General features: G+C 36.0%; 2 long non-coding RNA genes across 2 annotated transcripts in view; one reads left to right on the top strand and one right to left on the bottom strand.

Annotated features, from left to right (window-relative positions):
* The first annotated feature begins 8936 nt into the window (after positions 1-8936).
* Positions 8937-16042, top strand: LOC108500339. The gene is made up of 3 exons (XR_001875834.1): positions 8937-8980; positions 12102-12203; positions 15962-16042. It is a non-coding gene; the product is annotated as an uncharacterized LOC108500339 (long non-coding RNA).
* The window catches only part of LOC108500338, a 25566-nt gene continuing 17727 nt past the window's right edge, over positions 15240-23078 (bottom strand). Inside the window, exons 2-4 of the long non-coding RNA XR_001875833.1 lie at positions 22170-22175; positions 15334-15342; positions 15240-15250 (exon numbers count right to left, since the gene is read on the bottom strand). This is a non-coding gene — a long non-coding RNA (uncharacterized LOC108500338). The remainder of the gene's footprint in view (positions 15251-15333; positions 15343-22169; positions 22176-23078) is intronic.

Below are 23078 nucleotides of genomic sequence, written 5' to 3'. Positions count from 1 at the left end.
AGAGTATGTTTCTTGAGGTTTTTGAGCTCCAACAGAACCCTTACAGTTCAACAGTGTGTTTTAAATGCTTTAGAACACCTAGGAAAGTGTGCTTTGTGGCATATGGTAATGATTACATACTATCTTCTGGAAAGGCATCTTAAAGAGAGGGTATTTTTTGTCAAAAATGTTTTATAGTGTATTTTATGCTTACAGGATTTACCCTGGAGTTGAAAACATTGCCAAAGCGAATATATTTAATGTGGTTTTTTGTCAGGTTCCTCCTACCCCTTTTATATTTTGACTTCTTTGTCCACTTTTGTAAAAAGTGCTTATTTTTTGAAAGATTTCTAGAAGAGGAGTCCCATTTTCACAGATCTTTTATTTTATTCTGGTTAGTGTGCTTTGAGTTATATACTTGTAAGTTATGTGGCCCAAAGAGTTTCACTACAACTACAGTGACTAAAAAGATTTTGTCCAGCACTGCTCAACTTCTGCTTACAAAAATGTTGTCCCTATTTACTCTCAGAATTTACAACTGGAATTATTTAAAATTAAGTCTAATTTTAAGCACGGCCAGTTGCTATATTAAAAAGTAACTAGTTATGTCTTAAAATTAGAAGAAAGAAAAAAGCATTCCAATTTCCATAAATATTTCAATGAACTTTTTCTTGAACGGTCCCCTTGATCCCCCCCAAAGTGCTTTTCACATTAAAAAATGTGAAAAAAAGGTCTTGTTTCAGTTGTTCTAAGGAAAAGATGACCTCTTTTGCTTTTAAGTATTGTGTAGGGGAGTAAGCTAGGAGACCATTTTTCCAGAAAATATCTTAAAGCTGCTTTTCATTAAACATTTCTGTTTGAACATGATTTTAAATTGCGTCAAATGTTTTGTACCGGTCAGTCTGGCTGGAGTCCAAGTCCATTTCAGTCTCTTTCTCTTTACATTATATGTAGCTTAAAAACAGAGAGAATTGTGTCTGATTTCTCCTCAATTCCCTCAAAAATCAAATTCTAAAAGTTTGGTTGGTTTGGTTGGTTGGTTTTTAGTTTGTTTTTTTTTTACTTTTCCTCCATTTTTTCTGACAAATTGTGCATCCTTTTCAAGTAGTTTCTTCGCAGCATAGGTCATGTTTTTCTAAACCTATAGATCAATCCTGCAGGTTTAAAAGTGTGTTTTAAGCCACGTTTTCTCCTTGTGGAATTAGCAACTTAGTAAAACCACCATTCCTGCTCAGAATAAAATTAGTACAATAGCTTGACAGTAAGAAAACTTAATCTTGTCAAATTGAGCTTCATGAATAATTCACAAGGTACAATTTCATGTTTATCCTATTATTAAAGATAGAAAGTGTCTGTATGCCATCCATGCTTTTTAATAACAATTTCCTAGTACTTGTAGAAAAAATACCATGCTGTTAGCTCTGCAACGTATTTTTGATTGTTCCTATTTGAATTTTGATACTGGATCTAAAAACCATTGTAAACATTCCTGTTATAAATTATTTTCTTCTAGAATGTCTCAGCGGAGTGTTTATTAAAATGTAGGAAAAAATATTACAAACCCAAAAGAAATAATAACATTTTTTATAACCTCATTGCCTGTGAATCTTTTAGAAAGCAGCATAATATTAAATCAGGTGACTTACAGGAGTTTTGGAACGTTCAAAACTCACAGGTTTAAGTTGGTGGAAATTACATTAGAAATGTCAAGGCAAAATGTTGCAAATAATAAGCAATGTTGTATCTTCAATATATTCAAAACAGAACAAGAACAACTCAGTCCTACTGGGTACTAGTTTTTCCAGGCTCAAATGTAAAATATGCCCTAATAATTAAGTGTAAAACACCTAGAATACTGTCAAGACAATGTCAAAATTCTCTTCAACTAAGTTGTGAAGGACGCTCTTAAGTTTTTGTCCTATTTCTTTATACAAGTGTCTTATGTTAGTAGCATTAGTGCATTGTGTAAAAATGTTGGAAAACAATTTTAATTAAAACAAAAAAGTTGTGAAGAGGCTAAAACCAGTAGTAGAGGCAACAGTCACCACTGAAAATAAAATAAAGTTAACTTATGGATAAATGGCAAAAAGCAGCTTTGAAGGAAATACTATACTAGAAATATTTAATCTTGTACCAAATAAGTTTGGTGGGCAAGGCAATGGTGGAAAAAATGGAAACCATAGCAGTTCATTCTCCTTTTTCTTCCTTATTACCAGGTGTGTTTATTAGTTAAGACACCTTTAAACGGTCTCCCCTCAAGAAACTTTTCCTATTATTTATTTTCTAATAGTGTGTCTTTTTTTGTGCGTCCTAATCTCATGTTACTGATTCCTTCCAGATGCCCATGTTGCACAGCACTGAGGTGCTGAACTGCTGCTGTGTTTCTAGTTACACAGTGATAGCACATCTGCAGTATGGCTAGTCTGTTGAACAAAGAAACAAAAAGTAAAGTTTTAGTTGTGTAGAGACATTTGTCTTATAGCTTTTCAGTATCATAAACCGGTAGAGATCTTCATACTCAAATGGGTCTCAGCTGTATTGTGCTCATCACTGAATAATGTTTTCTAAACTTTGAATAATAAGTCACAAAACTCATGCTAAACCAGATTAGAACTAGGAGTAAAATGTAATAATTTGAGAGGCTTCATCTATTGAGTTTGGTTCACAACCTGACCACCCTTAGGAAAAAGAAGAAAATATTCCTATATGAGAAAGATTTCAGATAATTAACAACTTATCTTTAGGCAAGTTTTTCCAAATCCAACCTAAAATCAGACTTTGCTGTTTTCAGCCTTTCAGGGACATCTGTCTGTACAGAACTTTGCTTTCTGGAAGCAATATAAAAAACTAGAGTCTTCTAAGACCACATTGTGAGTTGTAGCAGACAAATCCAAGCTCAGTGTAGGTCCCACCCTGTTTATGGTTCCCCATCCTGTTCTCCATTATAACTTCCATATGTTCAACCATCCTACTACATTAGCATAGACATTAATCCTTCTGGTTTTGTTTTGTCTGTGTAACCATCCCCCTTAAGACAGGTTAGAGTGATAAGAGAATAATAATAATAAGTTAAAAAAGAGAGAGAAAAAGTGAGAATTATAACTACCATCCAGACTCCTGTGCAAGTCCAGCTTCCACTTGTCCAGAAGGGAGGGTCCAAATGCATGGACTTGCAAGGGACTCTGGGTGGTACCTATAATTCTCTCTTTTTCTCTCTCTTTTTTACCTTCTTCTTCTTCTCTTAATCTCCTTTCATAATATTTTGGGTAACTTAAACCCGGGCGGATTGGATTTTGCTAAATTGTATTAGCATGTGCTAAGTCAGTGCTTTGTGGAGTGCTTTACTTTGGTTGAATGTTGTCCTTTAAACTTTTGCAAGCTCCCTTATCTTCTGAATTTTGCCAGTAAAAGAGTGTTATTTTTGACCTTCTGTGAAACCTCATCTCCTTTGCACTCTCTTAAAGCATTATAAGGGCTGAAGGCCCTTTTAAAAACTTCAGCAGGCGAATTTTGGGTCTTTAATATTTTTAAAGTAAAACCCCGTTGATGAGCTCATAGTTTGGAGCCTGTGGTCTTACAGGATGTAAATGTTTTTTATTTTAATACAGATTCCATAGTTTTTAATCACTTGATGTCTTTCATTTTCCACCTGGATATATTATAGTTCCAAATCTGTTCTTTATTTTGGAAAGTGTTGAGAACGTTTTTTGAGTTCTGAAAGTGATGTTATTATTCTGAACAGTACCATTGAAGTTGTGGGCATAGTAGAGTGGTCCATAACTGTCTACAGAACTGTATAATGAAAGCCACGGAACCATTAAATTTAAAAAAATTAAATTAAGAATAAAGGTATATTATGATCTCTAAAAGTGGGGCCTTTTTTTGTTCTCAGATGTTTGGAAGATGCTGTTCTAAGTAACAGCAACCTAGACAGAAGGGTGTTTTTATGGCAGTTTTCTCTTAAAGATAGTAAAATATAATGAAAATGATAATAATGGTGATCTTTGTTTTCCTATTTGTGTTTTGACCATCTATCAACCTTAATGTCCTAAGTTACCTAAAATAATTGAGTAAAATAACAGCTTCAATTACTCATTGAAACCTTAAGTAAGATATTTTTCCATATCAAAACACAGTGATGTTAAAATAGACTTTAAAATCAGCTTTTACATGTCCTGTGTTCGGGTATGCACATTGAAATAGAGATTCAAGTTTAGTCATAATTCAGAGAGTTCAGGACTTTAAATTTTCACTATTTACCTAACTCCTACCTGTTTTACCCAAATCTGAACTTTAACAATTGTTTAAATTTGTGAAATTTAAATTTTTTCTTTCATAGACATATCAGTATAGAGTTAAAAGACTAGTGTTTTTTTCCCATTCTCCTCACTCATTCTCATTCCTGTTGTCTCTGATTTCACATTTCCAGAGAATAGAATAACCTCTAGGTTTATAACCAAAATAATAGTTTTGTGTATAAATTAATGTGAAGAGGAATTTTGATAGATATCCAGCATCACAGTTTAATAGGTTAAAAGAATGACTGGATTTGCTTCCAAAATTAAATCATAGCATCTCAAAATGGTTTGGAAGGGAGCTTAAGCATCATCTAGTTCCAACCCCACTGCCATGGGCAGGGGCACCTTCCACTAGAACATGTTCTTCAAAGCTTCATTCAACCTGATCTTGAATTCTTCCAGTGTCGGGACATCACGACTTCTCTGGACAACCTGTTCCAGTGCTTAAACACAGTTATGGTAAGCAATGTTTTTGTTATGTCCAATTTAAACCAATTCATTCTTAGTTTAATACTGTTCCCCTTGTCTTGCCATCACATGCCCTAGTAAAAAGTTTTTCCCCATCTTTCTTGTAATCCCTCTTTCATACATTGAAAGTTCACAACAGTGTTCCACTGGAGTTTTCTCTTCTCCAGGTTGAACAACCTAAATGCTTGGTGTGACTGGATCCTGTGGGTCAGGGGTCCTTTCAAAGTTGGTCCCATATTGGAAATCTTTTACTCTATCACCATTGTTTTGGTTGTGTTTCATTTTGGCATTACTACTTAGGAATAAAGTGCCTGAAAACATCTTTCAGCAGTGCAGTTTCCTCCTTAAAGTATTGCTATCAGTGTCAAAGTTCTTGTAACAGGAAACTGAGCCTAGACTAGAAGCACATTAACTTCACAATGTTACTAAGTGCATAGGAGTCCTAGGAATTTTAAGTTTCTCTTTGAATTTTGTAACTTAAGTTTCCTATTAAGGAATAGAAAGGTAAAATTCCGATTTATAAAAAAAGTTCAAGTCTGCTATGTCAACACTAGCTTGCAGACATTTTCAGGATAGTTTTTACCCTCTTTTATACGAGTATTCTTTCACACTTGATTTTATTGAAAAGCTGGCAAATTTTAACCTCTAGGTTTCTCCAGTAGTTCAACAGGTATTTTCCAAAGAGCATGCTTCCTTTTCATCTCTCACTATGCAAAATTGATTTTTTTTTTCTTAGATTTCTTCTTCTTTATAGGTGTGACTGCTACCAGCACAGACTGTTCCTCTGGTTCCGCTGCAGTTTGAGAGGCCATGGTGCCTGTTGATCTGTTTCGCTCCTCCTCCCCCTGAGAATGGTCTCTAGTGACAAGCAGTGTCTGGTAAATATTAACCAGGGTCCAGCACACTGCAGTAAGTTCCTCGTCTCTGGAGTTGACACAGAATTCCCTTGCAAATATTGTCACTTTAACAGGGTCTTGTACTTGATCGGTGGGGAATCTTCAAACCATTGGAACAGAGAATTTCCCCCAAAACTGGCTACTTTCTCCCACATTCTGTGCTACTCATGACTACCTGCCCTTAGGGCAGATCTCTGAATGACCTTCTTAGAAACCTCTTTTGTAACTGAGGAGACCTGTCAGACCCAGCAATAAGAACATGCTTTCCTTAACATATAGAGGGAATCCAAAATTCTCAAAAGCTCTTGTAAGAGGCCTGAAGGAAGAAAGGGGGAAGAAAGCCTCAGAAACATTGTCCTCCCCTGTTCTGCCCACAGACTGGGTATGATTATGAATGAATTCCCAGAGGTAGCACCCCAGGCCAGGTCAGTCAAGCAACACTAAATATACATCCCAAATGACCCTCACTGCCATTTATGTTGTTATGTCATAAGCTGATACCACAGAGTACATCAACAAAGCAATCCTGATGCCCCTCCCTACTCTGAAAAATATCCTCCTGAGGAGCACATGGGGAAACATGCACAGAGTGAAGTACCACAGCTCACATGAACAGAGAAACAACATTGTGACCAGTAGCTCTGTGCCCAATATACAAATGCTTAGACGAAATTTGTTTCAAATTTCTGCTCTGGGCAGACCTGTTGTTGTCTTAACCCTTTTTATCTTCTGTATAATCCTGTGTGAATGTACAATGCAGTCTAGTCTTTATTTTTAACACTCTATGATCAATGTAATTCAATTACTAACAATAGGCAAAGTAACTGTCCAACCATGCACGATTGAAATATTGGCATTTAATCCAGCATAAGAAGGCACTGCTGTTTGTGTTGTTACATACAAAATCAAGAGTGTTTAAAATATCCATCTTCAAAAAGATTTTGGTCACATTATTCCCATTAACTTTGCAGCTCTTAGGGTTGACAAGTGGTTGACAAGCACTTCACTGGTAGATAGTCATATGTTCAATATTGGTGCCTGTGTTTGGTAAGTAGGTCTGTTAAGGTCTGAATTTCCTGGATTCTGAGACATTTTTGCACAGTTCATATCACGCTGGATATTTTAAATCCAGAATTGTGGATTGTGCCTTAGATATTATTGTAGGCTATGTCTGTGGACTGTTATTTCTCTTTGACACATTTTTGGAGGAGGACAGGTTGAAAAAGCATCGCAAGTCATGCTTCAGGAAAACCAGTTATAAAGACATAGAAAGTGCTGTGAGTAGGAAATTGTGCTTTCTTTACATTCTAACTCCTATCAGTTTGGTACTGCATAGAAAGAAAAAAAGAAGTTACTTCCTTTTTTTTTTTCTGATTCAGTATGCACTCAGAAATGCTGACACAGCTCCAAAATGAGCTCCTAAATATAGGATAACTTTCTCTCTTAACAAAGAGAATTTCAGCTGAAAAGGAATGTTTTCCCATAACCCTTCATTCAAAGAAGTCTAACTCATGAAATAGGTTCACGTGCAATGCTGTCTGACAAGATTCTCCTTGTAGTTCTAGCTCAGGAAAGATGCAGTGCAGAATGCATCAATAATTTGTTCTTTAACCATAGGCCATCACCTAAGATAAAAGTCTTGGCATTTGAGAAAGACATATAAGTGGATCAAAATCCTCAGACGGATCACCAGTCACAGTAATGTCAATTTGAGAGTTATTCATGTGTTGGTTGCAGTCAGTTTCTGAATAAAAGGTCCTTCTAAGCTTGACCTGTATGTCCCTTTCCCCTTAACAATACAAAGGCACAATTTCTTTTACACTGCACTCTCTAATTTCCTATTTAGAAGCTTAGGTTACATAGAAAAGGCAGTCTATGATAAATTGTTCAATCTTTTGTTCTTCTCTCAGATGACCTTTAATCAGTTCTTGAGGTGTTTTTTTCTGTGAGTTAGGTTTCCTGTACAAAGAGGGTCTTTTAAAGTCTCTTTTGTTGGATACTGTTATCAGGGGTTGCACTATCACTTTTGATCCTGTATTGGTTTGCCTTCTCAGTAAAAAAGGGTCTTAAACCCCTTTCAAATCTTTTATATCTTAAATATGTGGTAGAGGGGAGAATTTGTAGAATTAAAAGTGACAAAACTTATTCAACATAAGCGTGGAGTCCAATGCATGAAACAAAATTTGTCAGAAATTAAAGTATGAATATATGCTTCTATTGCCAAAAGCCAAGACTCAGTACATGATTCTCTCACATTAGCATTAAACATTAATTTATGTAGACCTATTGCTGAATAGGTCTGAACATTTTCATTAGCCATGGACAGAATCCTTAATGCTGAGTATGCTGCCAATGCATGTGAAACCAAATAAAATTCTGCCTCATGTAACTCTGTCCATTTTGCCTTAAAGGAAACACGAGAAACTAATGAATTTAAGTTTTGTATCCTTATATATTGACACTGTGGCCTGCTCACCCTGCTTGAGACAATACTTCAGGGGTTTATTTTTGGTTTTGGCAAGATCACCAAACATTTTCCCCTCATTAGTTTCCTGTCTCAGATTAAAAAATTGATGGTGACCAATAAAGTTTCAGAATGTTCCTCAGAACATAGTAATAAAACAACACAGCACTTTCTCCCAAATTGCTTTAAAAACACTAAGGCTGTTGCTGAACACTCACATTTCATTGGTACAAAGGCTGAAAAAGTAGCTGACTCATCATAGCCTTATTTTAGTTTAATACTTGAACAGTTTTGCTGGGCCAGAATCATTTTGGCACTAAGATAATATCAAGAAAATATCCAGATATGTAACTACATTTGCCAGTTAAAAATTATCTGCTTTGAGCAAACTCTCTATCTGTCTCTTTCTCTGTACTCAGGATGGAGAGTTAATTTAGGAAGTCAGAATCATGGAGTCATAGAACCCTCCCTGCAACAAACAGGGGCATCTTCAACTAGATCAGGCTGCTGTCTGACCTGACCATGAGTGGGACATCTCTGTAGGAGCCTCATACAATTCATACAATCCTCTGAGCCTCACCAGAGACACAGCAGCTATGGAAAAGTTGTAGGAAAAGAAATTGCATTTGCCAGTAATGGAAGATGAACCTGTGTTATCATGTTATTCCATATTATCAAAATGTGGCATACGTAAATGAGTGTTAAAACAGGAGCAAGGGAGATAGCAAATGGAAAACACATGTGGAATGGAATAATAGATGAATAGAATCATAGAACCCTAGAATTATAGAATCATAATATTACAGTTTGGAAGGAACCTTTACAGGTCATGTAGTAAGCAACAGAATGCAATGAGCAGCAATACCTTCAGCCAGGTCAGACAGCTCAGAGACCCATCCAACCTGACCTTGATCAAATGTTTCTACAGATCAGACATCTGCCACTGCTCTGGGCAACCTGCTTTGGTGTTTCCCCATCGTCACCATAACCTGGTTATTCCTTGTAACCAGTCTAGCTGTGGCAGTTAGGTACGGACCCACCGGACTGAGTGCAAGCTGGCAAATCGTTTATTAACGGCCAAGCACACGTTTTTATACTCCTCGATTTCATAAGAGGTTACATAATGGAGCACGTGCTATTTCCCCAAGGATCATTCTCGAATCCTTCCAGTGGGCATGAGCAGTGGAGTACTCTCTTTGGGGGCCTGCTGCAGAGACTACATTTCCCATCCTTCCTTGTGATAATCTTCCTGTAAAGTGTTAACCCTTTCCCACATATCCCCCTTTTTTATTATAATAACAAGTTATAGAACAGTACAACTCTAAAACCTTTCTTAACATAAAACAACCTTATCTTAACTAACTATACAACTCAGGGCCTAAACCTAAAAGGCCTTTATTAGAACTTTATTATTGCTCTATATACTAAGTAACTTAATTAACTATGTAACTTCCATTAATCAAGGGGTTTTTAAAGGTTTTTAACGGGTGGGTCATGTAGGACTTTTATCTGAGGGTATGTATGTAACTGGGTGAAAAGCATCAACTTTATTTAAAGGGGAAATATGTTAGGGTATGGATATTGTGGTTGAGGTAATATTGTTGCATAATTGTAGTTTTATCTGAGGCATTATTGATATGAATTGTTCTTCAATTCACATACACACACACATCCTTCCACTCAAGCAGGCGGCCGCCACACTCACACTTCATGCATACATGCTTTAAATCTTTATTCTGTTTTTAAATTTTAACCATAAGTATAAATTAGCAACAGTCATTGACTGTGTGTTCCTTCTTCATCATTTGCCATTTCTGTTGATTGTTCCTGTTCTGAAGAAGAATTAATCTAAGGCTCTACCTTCTTTTACTTTAAAATCATTGCCCCTTGTCCTGTCACAGTAGGCTCTACTAAAAACTCTGTTCCTGTCTTTATTTATAAGCCTCCTTGAAGTATTGAAAGGTCGCAATAAAATCTCCCAGAGCCTCCTGCAGGCTAAACAGTCCCAGCTCTCTCAGCTTTTCATCCACCAGGATCTCTGAGTCCTTCTCCAGTTCTTCCTCCACAGGGCTTTCAATTCCTTCACCCCCCAAATTGTGTTGACACTGGGATTTCTCCAGCCCAAGAACAGGGTCACCTCTTGAGCTTGTCCAGGTCCCTCTGAATGGCATCCCAGTGCTCAGGGGTACAACAAAGGACTTGAACCACTGTCCTCCAAAGCACAAGACCAAAACTCTCCCCTGTGATTACTGTAATTCAGAATCTTGCAACACATCTTAAAGATAAAACAACATCTGGTAGAAGAGAAATGAGACAAAGAGAGGACAAAAAATTAAATTACTGGGTCTAATACCCTCATCAGAGCCCATGCTTATCAATACCTGGTAAGATTTAAATGAAATTAATTTCTCTTTTACAGATAAGGTATAATTGGGATTAGCAGCTTCTCAATTCTCCATAGCTGTCCAGTCAGTTTAATACAATCCAATTGAATAATATGCAACAAAAGAAAAGTCAAAAGGAAACGTATTGTAAACTCAGATAATTCTTTGCACAAATATTGACAATAATTTTTTACATAAAAAGGTAATGAAGAAGATGAACTGTAGATAAAACATTGAATTTTGGGGGTCTACAAATTAAATGCAGGAGGTATGGAAGAGGTAAATACTTTCAAGTAAAAAGAATAAGAGGTGACTTAATGAAGATCACAAACAGAACCTGAAGATCAGCTTAATGTTATGATCATTTGCAATTTGAATTACCTTATGATTCAGACATGAAGTCTCAACAATAAGAGAATGTGCTGGTTTAAGAGTTAACCAGCAGGGGTAATGAACCCAACTCAAAGGAGAGATTATAAAGTCAGAATAACAATTTATTAAAATAATACAGTAAGTACAATCATACAAACAAACAATTGGTCTTAACCCACAAAACCCAAATGTTTAACCCAGTACCCTGGGGCATGAGCAAAGTGGTGTTCCCTGGGCCCCGCTTGAGTCCAAAGTAAAGGGAGAGGGGAAAAACCTGCTGGTGGGAGAGCTGCTGCAGTCTGGTCAGAAGCGGTGATTGCAGTCCAGCTGAGGTTGAGAGCAATGAGCTGCAGTCTTCCTCTGGATCCCACGAGTGGTTGAAAAGTTCTGAAACTCCAGGTTTATATATTCTCCAGTTCAGGCAGGAATGGTCAGTTCTTCCCTCAGGGAGTTCCATAAAAGGTAAGAGCATCCTCCTATCTCACAGGCCTCTTAACACCTAGTTTATAGCCTGAGGAGTCAGGCTCTTATGGGCAGAGGTGCTAATAGTCTATTGACAACAGTTTCTGGGAAATGACATGGAAGGCTATAGAACACACAGTTTTGGGTTACACCCATACCATGATGAACTCAGCTGTCCTAACTAGGACAGAGAATCAAAACAATTCAAACAGCAATTATTATGAAGCTTGGTGGGAAGCTGGAGTAGGACAGAAGGCCTAGTAAGATGCCAGCATTCCACAAGAAAAGATACCAATCATAAATTTATGTGATAAAGCACAAAGAAGATTCCCTTAAGTTAAATAATGACATTGCTAAAGGAAGAAGAGAGTAATTTAATGGATGATTTAATGCTGGGATAATAAAAGAAAATACTAATATTGTAGACAGATGTTGTGGAAAACATGAATTGTGAAGCAGCTTTGAAGGAACCAGAATGAATCTGGTGTTGCAAGTATTCCCACTGAATTGTGAAATTTGAACCTCAGCTTTTGTAAAGCAACCTTGTTGATTGAATGCTCTTAAAATTAATAATTTAGGAAAACCCAATTTTGAAAAAAAAATGTCTATTCTAATGCAAGAATGATGATCACAGCACGTGGAATTCTGGTTTTGATTTTCAGGGTAACGTGGAAACAGCCCAAGTCCTGAGCAAATACTAAGTTGTTTTTTTTTTTGCGCATGAGTGTTTCTTCCTCCCTGTTTTTTCCTGACCATTTCAATCTTTCTGTGCTCACAGGATTTCCAAAATGCTCCAGTAATCTGAGATGTCTCTCTGTGACTATGCTAAGAGAAGAGAATCATATGTAAACTTTCCTATTTTTGGCTGAATTGTGTACAAGTAAGAGTTATTGAATCTCAGGCAAATTGCTAATCCTCTATGACCCTCCATTTATCTACACATAAAATAAGCCTAATAAAAAGTCCACAAGTAGCAAGCATGGAATTTAAGCTAAGAAATAACTTATAGCTGTAGAAGAGTAAAATTGGTAAAATTAATTGAACTGCAGTGAAACTATTCCTGCTGGCAGCAGTGAAATTATTGGGTCACATAAGTTTTATACTTTTACCAGTCATTCAAATGCTCCAGCTGAAGTAAATATGATGTCCCTATCTTTCTTCCCAGTGAAGGGCAGTAGCACAGACAGTAACTATATTTTTGCTGCTCTTGGTAGTCATACAGCACTTCAGAAAAGGGAGAGTAAAATTTACAAATTCTGGTGAAAATGTTCTCTTAGAAGGCTGTTGGATTACCCCCGAAACAGAAGTTGCAATCCTAATTTCAGCCTGCTGAAAAGGTACAGGTGTGAATATTTTATTTAAACAACCAGTTCTGACTGTATTTCTCCATTCCTGTAATCAGAAATCTCCTTTGAATTTTAAGGTTATTACCGGCAAAGAGGAAATCCATAACTCTGTTTAAATGTTTAAAAATGTTTTAAATGTTTAAAAGCATTGCTAAACAGTAAAGCTAATAACAAGGTGAGCAAGGAAACAACCCACAACCTTCTTATCAGTCAGTTTAATTCTGCTTACTTTTCATAAAGTAACAATTTCTAGGAACTTAGTTTTGCTAATTGAGAGCCCCCCCTGAAAGCAACTACTAAACCCATTTATAAGAGAAAAATTTTGAAATATTTAAGTTATAAAGCAATTAAGTATCTTATTTAATAATACTGTAATGAGACAACACACATGAAAAGAAGGTAACAAAGAGAACTAACTCATGGAATTGCATCCGTGAGGAAATAACTGTGTCCAACTTTTAGGGTTCTTGCATATTTCTGATATATGAGTTCACATTCTGCAAATTCTAAACTACTGTTATACACTTCAATAGATGTATTAATCTTTTCCTTTCATCTTTCCTCTTCTGTTGCCAAAATAAGGGTGTCAAGTTATGATCCAGATGTTCTACTGTTGACCTATGCAGACAAATAACAGCTCTTTTCTTAAGATATTGAGGTTGCCCCAAGGACTCATATTAAAATGAAAATACCAGAATCACAGCATTGTAAAATGGCTCAGGTTGGAAGGAACCCTCAAAGATCCTCTAGTTCAACCCCCACTTGCCGTGGGCAGGGACACCTTCCACCAGATCAGGTTGCCCAAATCTCCATCAAACTTGACTTCAAAAACTTCCAGCACCTCCAAACACTCTCAGCACATTCTACATTCCATTATGAATTTTCCATTGTTTCCATGTAAACCTCAAAATCAATTTGTCAAATTACAGTGATGTCAGGGAAAGAAAAGAATTCTTGGAGCAGAATGAAGGAAATTTATAGCATTACAAGAATTCTCAGGCTAGAAAGAGTATGAAGGAAATTCCTACAAAGAGAAATTGGAAAGAGGCAGAAGGCTGGAAGATATTAGATATTTAGGGCTTTTCTAATTATATCCAGTTATTTTTAATTATATGCAATTAAGCCTAATAAAAATTTATTATAATTGTGATAACTGTTTCTATCAAATATAAAATTTTTTAAAAGGTGTTTTAAAAAAAATCCTGTCTCCCGGGGAAAAGGACTGTGTTTCACACTGAAATGTGCTAGTGAAATATGTTGACAAAGAAGTGAGGGGGATGGACTTTGGAGCCTGTGTTTAACATTGTTCTACTTTGTACGACTCAATGTTTTTAGGTAACTCTAAATCTTACTAAGTTTTAAGTAATTCTAACAACTTCTGCATAATTCTAAAGGCCTAACTTTAGTTCTTTAGCCCAGTGCTCAAAGCAATCACATTTGACACAGGAAATTCTCTATTCACATCCCTCATTGTAATTGAGCGTGATCATGGCCTTCTTCACCTGTTTCTGACCATGCTCAGTTACACATTTGTGACGAGGTCAACTCATACGTACCTGAAGAAATGACACCCTTCTTGTCCTGTGCAAAAGGCCCTGTGACCTTGGCCCTTTCGACAAGAATTGGGCTTGAAAAAACAAATCACTAATGCTTTAAAGATTAGTAACAGCTTTGCTGAGACTACTTTTGGTAATCCCTTATATTTAGACAGGTTATATTTTGTCCTTCCTGTTGCTTCCTACTGTGTCTGTCCATGCACCAGGACAAATCTCTGAAAGCTGTGATATCCACCCCCTTGCAAAATGGTCTAATTTTTCATTTTAATGATTTTCTTTAAATTTGGTTAGATGAGATATATGAAGAATTTTATACAGCTGAGCCCAGGAAACAGAACTTTTTATCATTAAGGTCTTCAGTGGCCTCCTGTATACATACAAAAGATAAGACTTTAGATCTGTTAGTCAAAAGAAGGACAATGCCCTTGAATTTTCCAAGGAGATAGCAGATAATCTTTCATCCAGGAACTGGTTTTCCTTCAGTAAGTCTGAGTGAAGGTATTAAGAAGTTTCTTTGTCTTTTGGGGTCAAAAAAGTATCAGTAAGACCTTTGTAGAAGGTAATGCCATGGATATTTGACCGAAAGTAATTAATTTACACACACTTGGTCTACTATTGTCAGAATATCAGCTCAAATTTCTCTGACCTCTTACTTCTGAAAATCAGCTGATGCAGGTAATGCAAATCTGAGAGTGAGTCTGCATAAGTCTGATATTACACACAGATAATATTTTTCCTTGTTTAGGTAAAAGAAAATAAATGCAGAAAAGCAAAATCATACAGAAAGGAAGGCAGATTTAAAAGAATAAAAGAATACACTTATTAAAAGCAATAAGGTTTTGCCACTGTATCTTTAAAAGGATTAAATTGGCATAAATTCACTGATATGCAGAAGAAAAAGCAGAGCACAGAAGTGACAGGATGATTATGTTACAACATGGGTCATTATGGAGTTGCAGCAGAGCTGAGGGCCTGGTAGCTGGTTAAATCAGCTTGGTACTTATTTTTACGTGATTCCCTACAGGCTTGTTTGGATGGCAGCAGCATGAACTCCTCTTGAATGTTCCAACCTAATAAATCATTGGAGTGCCTCTGACTTTGCCTTGACACGTTCTTCCTTTGCTTCAAACATTTCAGGGTTTTTTTTTGAATTCTGTGGGAAGCATGTTACACTGACAAATTAGATACATAAAGCGTACATTTGCGTCATCATATTGATTCACCTTGGTTTTATTTGATTTAAGAGATGACCAGATTTCCTATTTTCACACTGGGCTCTGATTTTTGTTATGTTACCATTCTGAAGTACACCCTTTTGATGGAAATGTGTGATCGCTGAATTGTTCCTTTGAAATTCTGGAGTGACTCTGAAGAAACTCTTGTCTGAAGCTGTGCTTACCAACCCTCAACTAATAATTGCCAGTTTGTTTATGTCAATTATTTTTTATATTCCCTGGATCGCACAAAATGTACTTTTGAATTTGTTGCAAGTGCATCATCTGATCTACTTTCAAATTCTAGTCAAGTATAGAATAAGAGGAGAGAGAGTAACAGTTTCTTCCCTGCTGACGTGCCTTTGCTTCGTTTTACTTCATGGAAAGTTGTCCTTAGCCCCTTCTGAAGAAATCTGGTGATATTTGAAAGTGGATGTTAAACTGTGTAACAGCACAGTTTTCTTTTTTTTTTTTTTCAGGAATCAACTTTTTTAGTAGATTTTTTTTTTTTTTTTTTTTCAGGAATCAACTTTTTTAGTAGATTGAGTCTGCTCTCATTTCCAGTATGAGGAGGAAAGAAAATCTGTAGAATGATTAAACGTGATTTGCACATCTTTTAACAAATAAAGCACACGGTGGTTTCAGCTGCAACACGCCAACATGAATTAAGTATTCTGGAGATATATATTTGACAAGAAGATGTTATTTGTGTTTGGAGCATGTCCTTTGAATGCAAAATGAATCTCTCTATGCAAGAAAGATCCAGCTCTTCTAAAAGACACATTTAAGCTTGTTAGTTTTTTTCTGATATATTTATTGATAGGATGTTCTTTATTCTCTCTTATATCTAGTAATAAGTACTTTCAGCATTTAGGCCTTCGTTTGTACTATACTGATTGCCCTCATACTGAATTCTGATTCCTGCATAGAGTGATTTTTTTTCACTGACTTACTTCCTGGTGTTATCAGAAAAGGGATAATAATGCTGGGTGAAAAAAAATTTGGAGCCTTAGTGTCATTTATTGGTATTGTCGTGGTAGCTAAAGAAGAGAACTTGGTCCTTAACATACCAAAAAGACAGTGACACAAGAATCTTCCCATTTAAATTACCACATTCAACAGGTAAACAGACAGATCTCTAGAGACTCAGATTCGAGAAGGCAGCCCGGATTTCTTGTGGCAATCAGATTTTTAACCATTAAATGTTATTGGTGTGACACAAGCAGTCGTGAGAGAACAACTTTCTGCTGGATTGAAAACATTATGTAGATCCCCTGGGTATTTGAGCCTGACCTAGCGAGGGACCTCTTTGGAGTGTGATTTGCTGTGCTTTTTACAGCAGCTGCCTTTCATCTTTTGAAGCGGGGAAGGTTGAAAGACAGGAGGCTGGGTTTTCCTGAGTGTGGGTCTAAATAAACCTGGCTAGCTCTGAGGATAAACAACAGAAGGACAAAAAATGGCAAAATAATAGTGAAAATATCAATGTCCTGCCATTGCCTGTGATTGAATGCGAAGTCCAAACAGCAAGACTGGTATTTATATACTTAACTGTATCAACAAGAGAGGTGCAAGTTACACATGAGGGGTCTAAATGGTAATTATTTCTTGGATATGTCCTTCTATAAAGTTATAAGGTTACTGTAATACAACTAGTGAGTTGTAGCGACTACAAAGCTACAAGTGTAGGCCTTACATGTACCAAAAAAATCCATTGTATAGTCCATTGGATATACTGAACAGGTGATGTATTGAGCACTGTAATTGTAATATATCTTATCATCAACATAAGAGGCAGGTTGTCTTTTCACTAAGTACTAGGTACTAGGACCAAAGTCTCTGTATTTTGAACAGATGACACAAGGAATAATCCCTCTAGAGAGGTTAATCTTATCCAAAGTAAGACTGGTTTATGCTACACCTTGCTTTAGGTAAAAACAACTGTAAAATTCAAATTTGAGATCTGAGAACTCGTAAGGGAAAAAAATGTTAGCGTTTCTTACCATGATCTAAATTCATGTGTCTCTCACGAAAAATAGCATTTCATTTAATGGGAATATATTGATTCAAAACTTCAAGGTTTTTTTTGCTATTTGAATAATTTAGTTAACTAAAAAACTTCCAAACAGTAGTGCCTTTTCCCCTCAGGGAATTATATTGATATCAGTAGGAAAAAATCATTAATACACCATTTTACAATCTTGACCATGACTGGATATTTTAATTTTGCCAGTACCAAACACTAAATGTCTGTAACCCTTTGTTTACAGCAGTTTTGAATGAATACAGACACAGGACTTAGGAAACAAGCATCATGAGAAAGTAACTTTAAAGCCTCCAAAGCAAACAGTAGCACAGTGTCAGCTTCATGTGCTCCAAATGAAGCAATAAAAGGAGAAAAGAAGACAGAATTTCCACTTACTAGAGGTTCTGATATGTGTCTGAACTTGGTCCCCATAATGATCTCTTAATCGTACGTAGGTGGAAGACTGGAGTGGAAACGTTTCTGGTTTTGAGAATTTGTTGAAGTACATCTCCTATAACACTATTTTACATAGCTCCATATATGAGGGCAGAAGTAAAACTGTGCAAAAAAATTGCTGACTCCAAAACAGCAGAGTAACATTTTGTTGAGGACCACAGGAGAATATCTATATTTTCATGGACACCACTGCACTAATAAAAAGATTCAGAATTTTCCAGTTGGAAGCAACCACTTTGTACTAACTAGAACAGCAAAAGATTTCCATTTAATTCTAACTACAGCTATGCCTGTCTGTTGGGTTGAAGGAGGTCCTGAAACTTTATTCCTCAGCTTCTCACAATGAGAACTTACCATTGCCTTAGGACAAACACATAGTTGCATTAAACTTGTGATTGTTCTGACCTCCACTCACTTACAGTCCTTTTCTGTCTGAGGAAAAAAGCTGCATTTTCCCTAGCAGCAAATGTATCTTGAAATGAGTGAAGTTTTCAAGAACAAACCTGTCATCAAAAGCTTGACTTGTCAATAAATTAAAAAACCAAAAAAAACCCCCAAAAAACGAAAAAAAACCCCACAAAATCTCACATAAAACCAAAATCCTGACAAAACCAAAACACAACAAACACATAATCCTGAGAAAATGAGCATTTCAAAATACAATAAAAACAGTATTTTGCCGTATTTCAATGCCATATTTCAATATGGCATTTCAAAAGACAATAAAATCTTCATAAGGTATTTAGGTTTAAGCAAGAATTTTTTGTGATAAATAGCTGAAAAAAAAATTATGTATGAAATGTATCATCAATGGTTTCTTTAAAAACCTGTTACATTCAGTACAGAGTTCGCTATAGAATTCAGTACCTCTTTTATTTTAAGATTAAGAATCATGAAAAAAGATGTTCTCCTCTATTCCATTCCTTCTTGGGAAAAATAACTTCATGAAGTTTTGATTCTTCGAGGGCACTCTGGAGCCCAAGGAGTGAAACAAAATGTTTTGCTATGCAGACATGAGAATATATGCTTTAATGGGGAGTTTTCTGCAGTATTTGTTCACTTATTGTAAAAATAAGCTGAGAATCTTTATTTATAGAACATGTCTTTCAGTGATGGATCATGTGGAAAGGTGAGAATTCACTGTTCAAATGTGAAAACTGAAGGTTTTCTGATAATTACTCAGAAACAAACTTGATCCAAAGGTTTGGTGCTGTACTGTGAAAATGAAAAATAAGAGTGGTTTCTATGGTGATATAAAAACAGAAAACAAGGAACTGAAATTAAGGACTTCGTTTTTTTAATCTGCCCCAATCTTTTTACAAGGGTGAGTGTTAAAAAAAAACCTTCAAAAAACAGGTGGTAATTTATCAGTTTATGTTACTCAAAGCATACTTTCTGTAGCTGGACAGTCTTGCAAATAGCTGTGAAGACTGGAATTTTTACAGAGTTTAATGCCAATTAATTTTCATCCAATAATTTGTCATTTCAGATTTTGCCCTGCTACTGTTTTTTTTTAATTTCTTTTATTTGAAATGTTATCATTGGTGTTATTAAGAGGAAAAATGAGTAAATAATTGAACATAATAATTTGGGATAATGTTCAAGCGCATATTATTCAACAGCTGTATTTAACATATAAATGAAAATAAAATTGCAAAACATCAAATAGGATTTAAATTATCATAAATATAAATATAATTCTATGGCTTGCTATCACTAGTACTTCAAAAAGTCTTATTAATCTGAAAACTTTATTCTGTTTCAGAGGTATTTTTCTTGCCTTAAGTAGCAAATATACTCCCAGATGTAGAAATATAGAAGTGCTTTTACTGTGACCACTGTCCTTACAGCTCTTTGAGAGTGCTTTGATATCTACGGAGTGAAAGGTGACAGTGAAGTATAAAGTATCTATATTATTTATTTTTATATTGCAAAGTTAGACCAGAAGTGGGAGAACTTAGCCTTACAGAGTGCTTTTAAAATTTCTAACTTGTGCAAGTCTGAACAGGAAGTGCTTTTGAGTGATACAATGTCCACTATTCATTACTGTTGTGCAAAATGCCAAATTGTGGTTTTATTAGTTAATTTTTAGAATATTCTTGTAGATGTAAGCAAACCAAATCATGGAGTCTTAATACACACAACTAAAATTAACATTAGGGGTTTTTTTTTAATTAAGTATAGTAAGACATATTACTATGGCCTCTGATTTTTTGATGCAGAAAAGAAAAAGACTACACAAATAATGATTGTGAATTAGAATTATGTAGTAATAGAGTAGAGTTACCTATTCATGCTGCCTTTTGATTCAAATGGAAGTATTTTTTTTAAAGCAAAAGGGAAAAGTGTATTTTAGTGGTAGTGTAGAAAATTAAATGATTTTTAACTTTCAGTTCTTGTTCTTCACTGCTTTAATAAACATAGGAAGAGGAGAGGAGAGGTTCGGAGAGGTTCGGAGAGGTTCGGAGAGGAGAGGAGAGGTTCGGAGAGGAGAGGAGAGTTGTAGAAGTCTATCAAAGACCTCTGTTTAAAAAAGAGGTTAAACATTTCATGTTTTGACTCATTCTAGTTCAGTGTCTTTTACAGTATCATTTATCAGCTCTCAGCTGGGCTGTAAGGACCCTTCTGCTTTTAATTCTTAATTTTATTTAAAATGTTGAAAAACTGTCGATTGTAATTTTTTTCAATTTCCTCCTAAAACCACTTTGAGTCTTTGTGGACTTGGCTGGAACTGTTCATGTCAGCATCTGTAATAGTCAATTTGAAGCCAAAATTTGCTCCAGAAAACTCATTGTACCTGACCCATCAACTACCATTCAACCTATAGGTCTACAGAACAGATAGAACTCCCTTACCTTTCTTGATTTCAGCTTCTCCTGGTTTTCTTCCAAGACTATCCCATTTCTAACCCCATAGGTATCTATTAGTCTTCTTATCTACCACTTGGTTTTGTGTAAGTATTTTACTGGCCTCTGTCCTTCCAGTCTTCTTTTGCCTGCTGCTATTTATTTTAGCTACATAATCTCATGAAACTATTGTTGACTACTGTTCAGGCTGCCACATTATCATGATTTAAACCAAGCTGGCAATGAAGTACTACACAGCTGCTCACTCACTTCCCCCACCCTGCCCCCACAGTGGGATTGAAATAAGAAGAGTTTAATAATTGAAATAAATTAAAATATACAACTGAGCAACATCAGTGTGTTACATTCAATATTGCCATACTAAATTCAAAACACAGCACTGTACCAGCCATTGAGAAAATCCCAGCTGAAGCCCATTTGATACCAATTTACTGTAAAAATATCCTGTTCAAGGGAAAATATGTTTTACCTTTTTTAGGGGGCTGCTTTGCTGTTAAACTAATAATTGCATGGCTAAAAGACTCTACTCAAAATACTGCATCTTCTGCGTTGAGAAGTACTTAGGAGCAGGGACAGTTTTATTCAGATCCCCCAACTGTCTCTGCAAAAATATTCCTTTTCTAGATTTTGCCAGAAGCAGAAAAAGGCTGAAATAATGAGATATAGTATCGTTGGAAATGCCACACAGAAGTAAGAAGAAACAACAACAAAACTCTCTAAAACCCACTAAAAAGATGCCTTTGAAACTGTTTTATCTAAAAAGCAGAATCAAATGCTTTTGATAAGTGAAAGACTTCCAGGAAAGCACCAAGACAGATCCCAAAGAAATGCCATTTGCAGCAGATTTTCTGGAAGAACTGTGTACCCAAGAGGACAAGGTAATAATGACATGCTGTGCAGAGGCACTAAACTTTATTCAGGTGCATAATAGTATTATGCTGCATGAAGGTTTTACCATAGTATTTTCACCATTTCTGGCAGGACCATAGCAGCATTTTTTTTTTTTTATAAACACACACAGTGGAAAATACAACATGTATCTCATGACATTCACAGTATTGACTCTAAATATTGCTAAATGAAAATATTCTGCCTTTCAAAACCTATTTATATTAGTTAAAAGCGATCACTTCAATTTTGAAAGTGATTGTGCCATCAGTGGAAGACTTCTTTCATGGAAGAAAGAGTAGAAATAAAAGATTTTGCCAGGAAACTGGTAAACATATAAGCAAAAGGACAGTTTTATAAATCCCTAATTTTTGATTATATTCAAATATACACATTTATCAACTGATGTAGTTGCCAAGCCACTCTCCTTGATATTTGGAAAGTCATGGCAGTCCCAGTTAAATCCCAGGTGACTGGAAAAAGGAAAACCTTGTACCCATCTCTAAAAAGGAGGACCATGGGAACTACCAGCCTGTCAGCCTCACCTCTGTGTCTGGGAAGATCACAGAACAAAACCTTCTAGAAGCTCCTAGAAGGACAGGGAGGTGATTCAGGAGAGCCAGCAGAGCACCATTTCCCAGAACCAACCATTTTGCTCTGCAAATCTCTTCCTGCTAGACCTCTCTAATGTTGATTTGGACATACAATGAAGAGATGTTTTACAGCTGAGATCTCAGCAGAGGCTCCTACTCAAGAAATGGTGGAAGGGCCTCATAAATGGAGTTAAGCTGTATGAAGTTTAAAAGGAGTAATTTAAAATTAGAAATTATTTCTGCTACATCTCCTTGATAACTAAATTAATATTTCTTTTCCTAAGTTAGGAACTTGACTGTGATAGCAGTGGTTGCAATAGCATCAACTGTGTTTGGAAAAATTCTTTCTAGCTTCTCATTTTCACGGATTAAATCTCTAAATTAAGTGTATCACAAATGCATTGTAAACATTCTGTCCTGAATTAAAGACAGATAATGTGTATCATTGCAACAAGTGGATCGTCAGTCCTCAGAGTAATCCTGGAAGAAGTTCAATTGTTTCACAATTGATAAAATAAGAAATGAATACATGCTAGTAAAAGAGTGCACAGAAGTGTGTCAACTGTATTTCAATTCTATGACTCTGAATGCTTACACTGCACACACCAAACCTGACCTAGACACCTGAGCTTTCCATTTAATCAATGTGGAAAAGTAGTCATTACTGGAGTGCAGTTCATCTCATCCTAAAGCAGATGCCTGAAATACTTGAGCTCACTTTTAGATGTACTGATTAAGGTAAGATGGATCACTCCCATTAAGTGCCTATTGATTGAAAAGGGAAGATTAGACAACCAGGCGAGGTTAGAAAG

The sequence above is a fragment of the Lepidothrix coronata genome, unplaced genomic scaffold (assembly GCF_001604755.1).
Source record: "Lepidothrix coronata isolate B3197 unplaced genomic scaffold, Lepidothrix_coronata-1.0 Scaffold89, whole genome shotgun sequence".
Taxonomy (NCBI): domain Eukaryota; kingdom Metazoa; phylum Chordata; class Aves; order Passeriformes; family Pipridae; genus Lepidothrix; species Lepidothrix coronata.
Note: the sequence above shows the minus strand (reverse complement) of the source record. Positions and strands in the feature narration are given on the sequence as shown.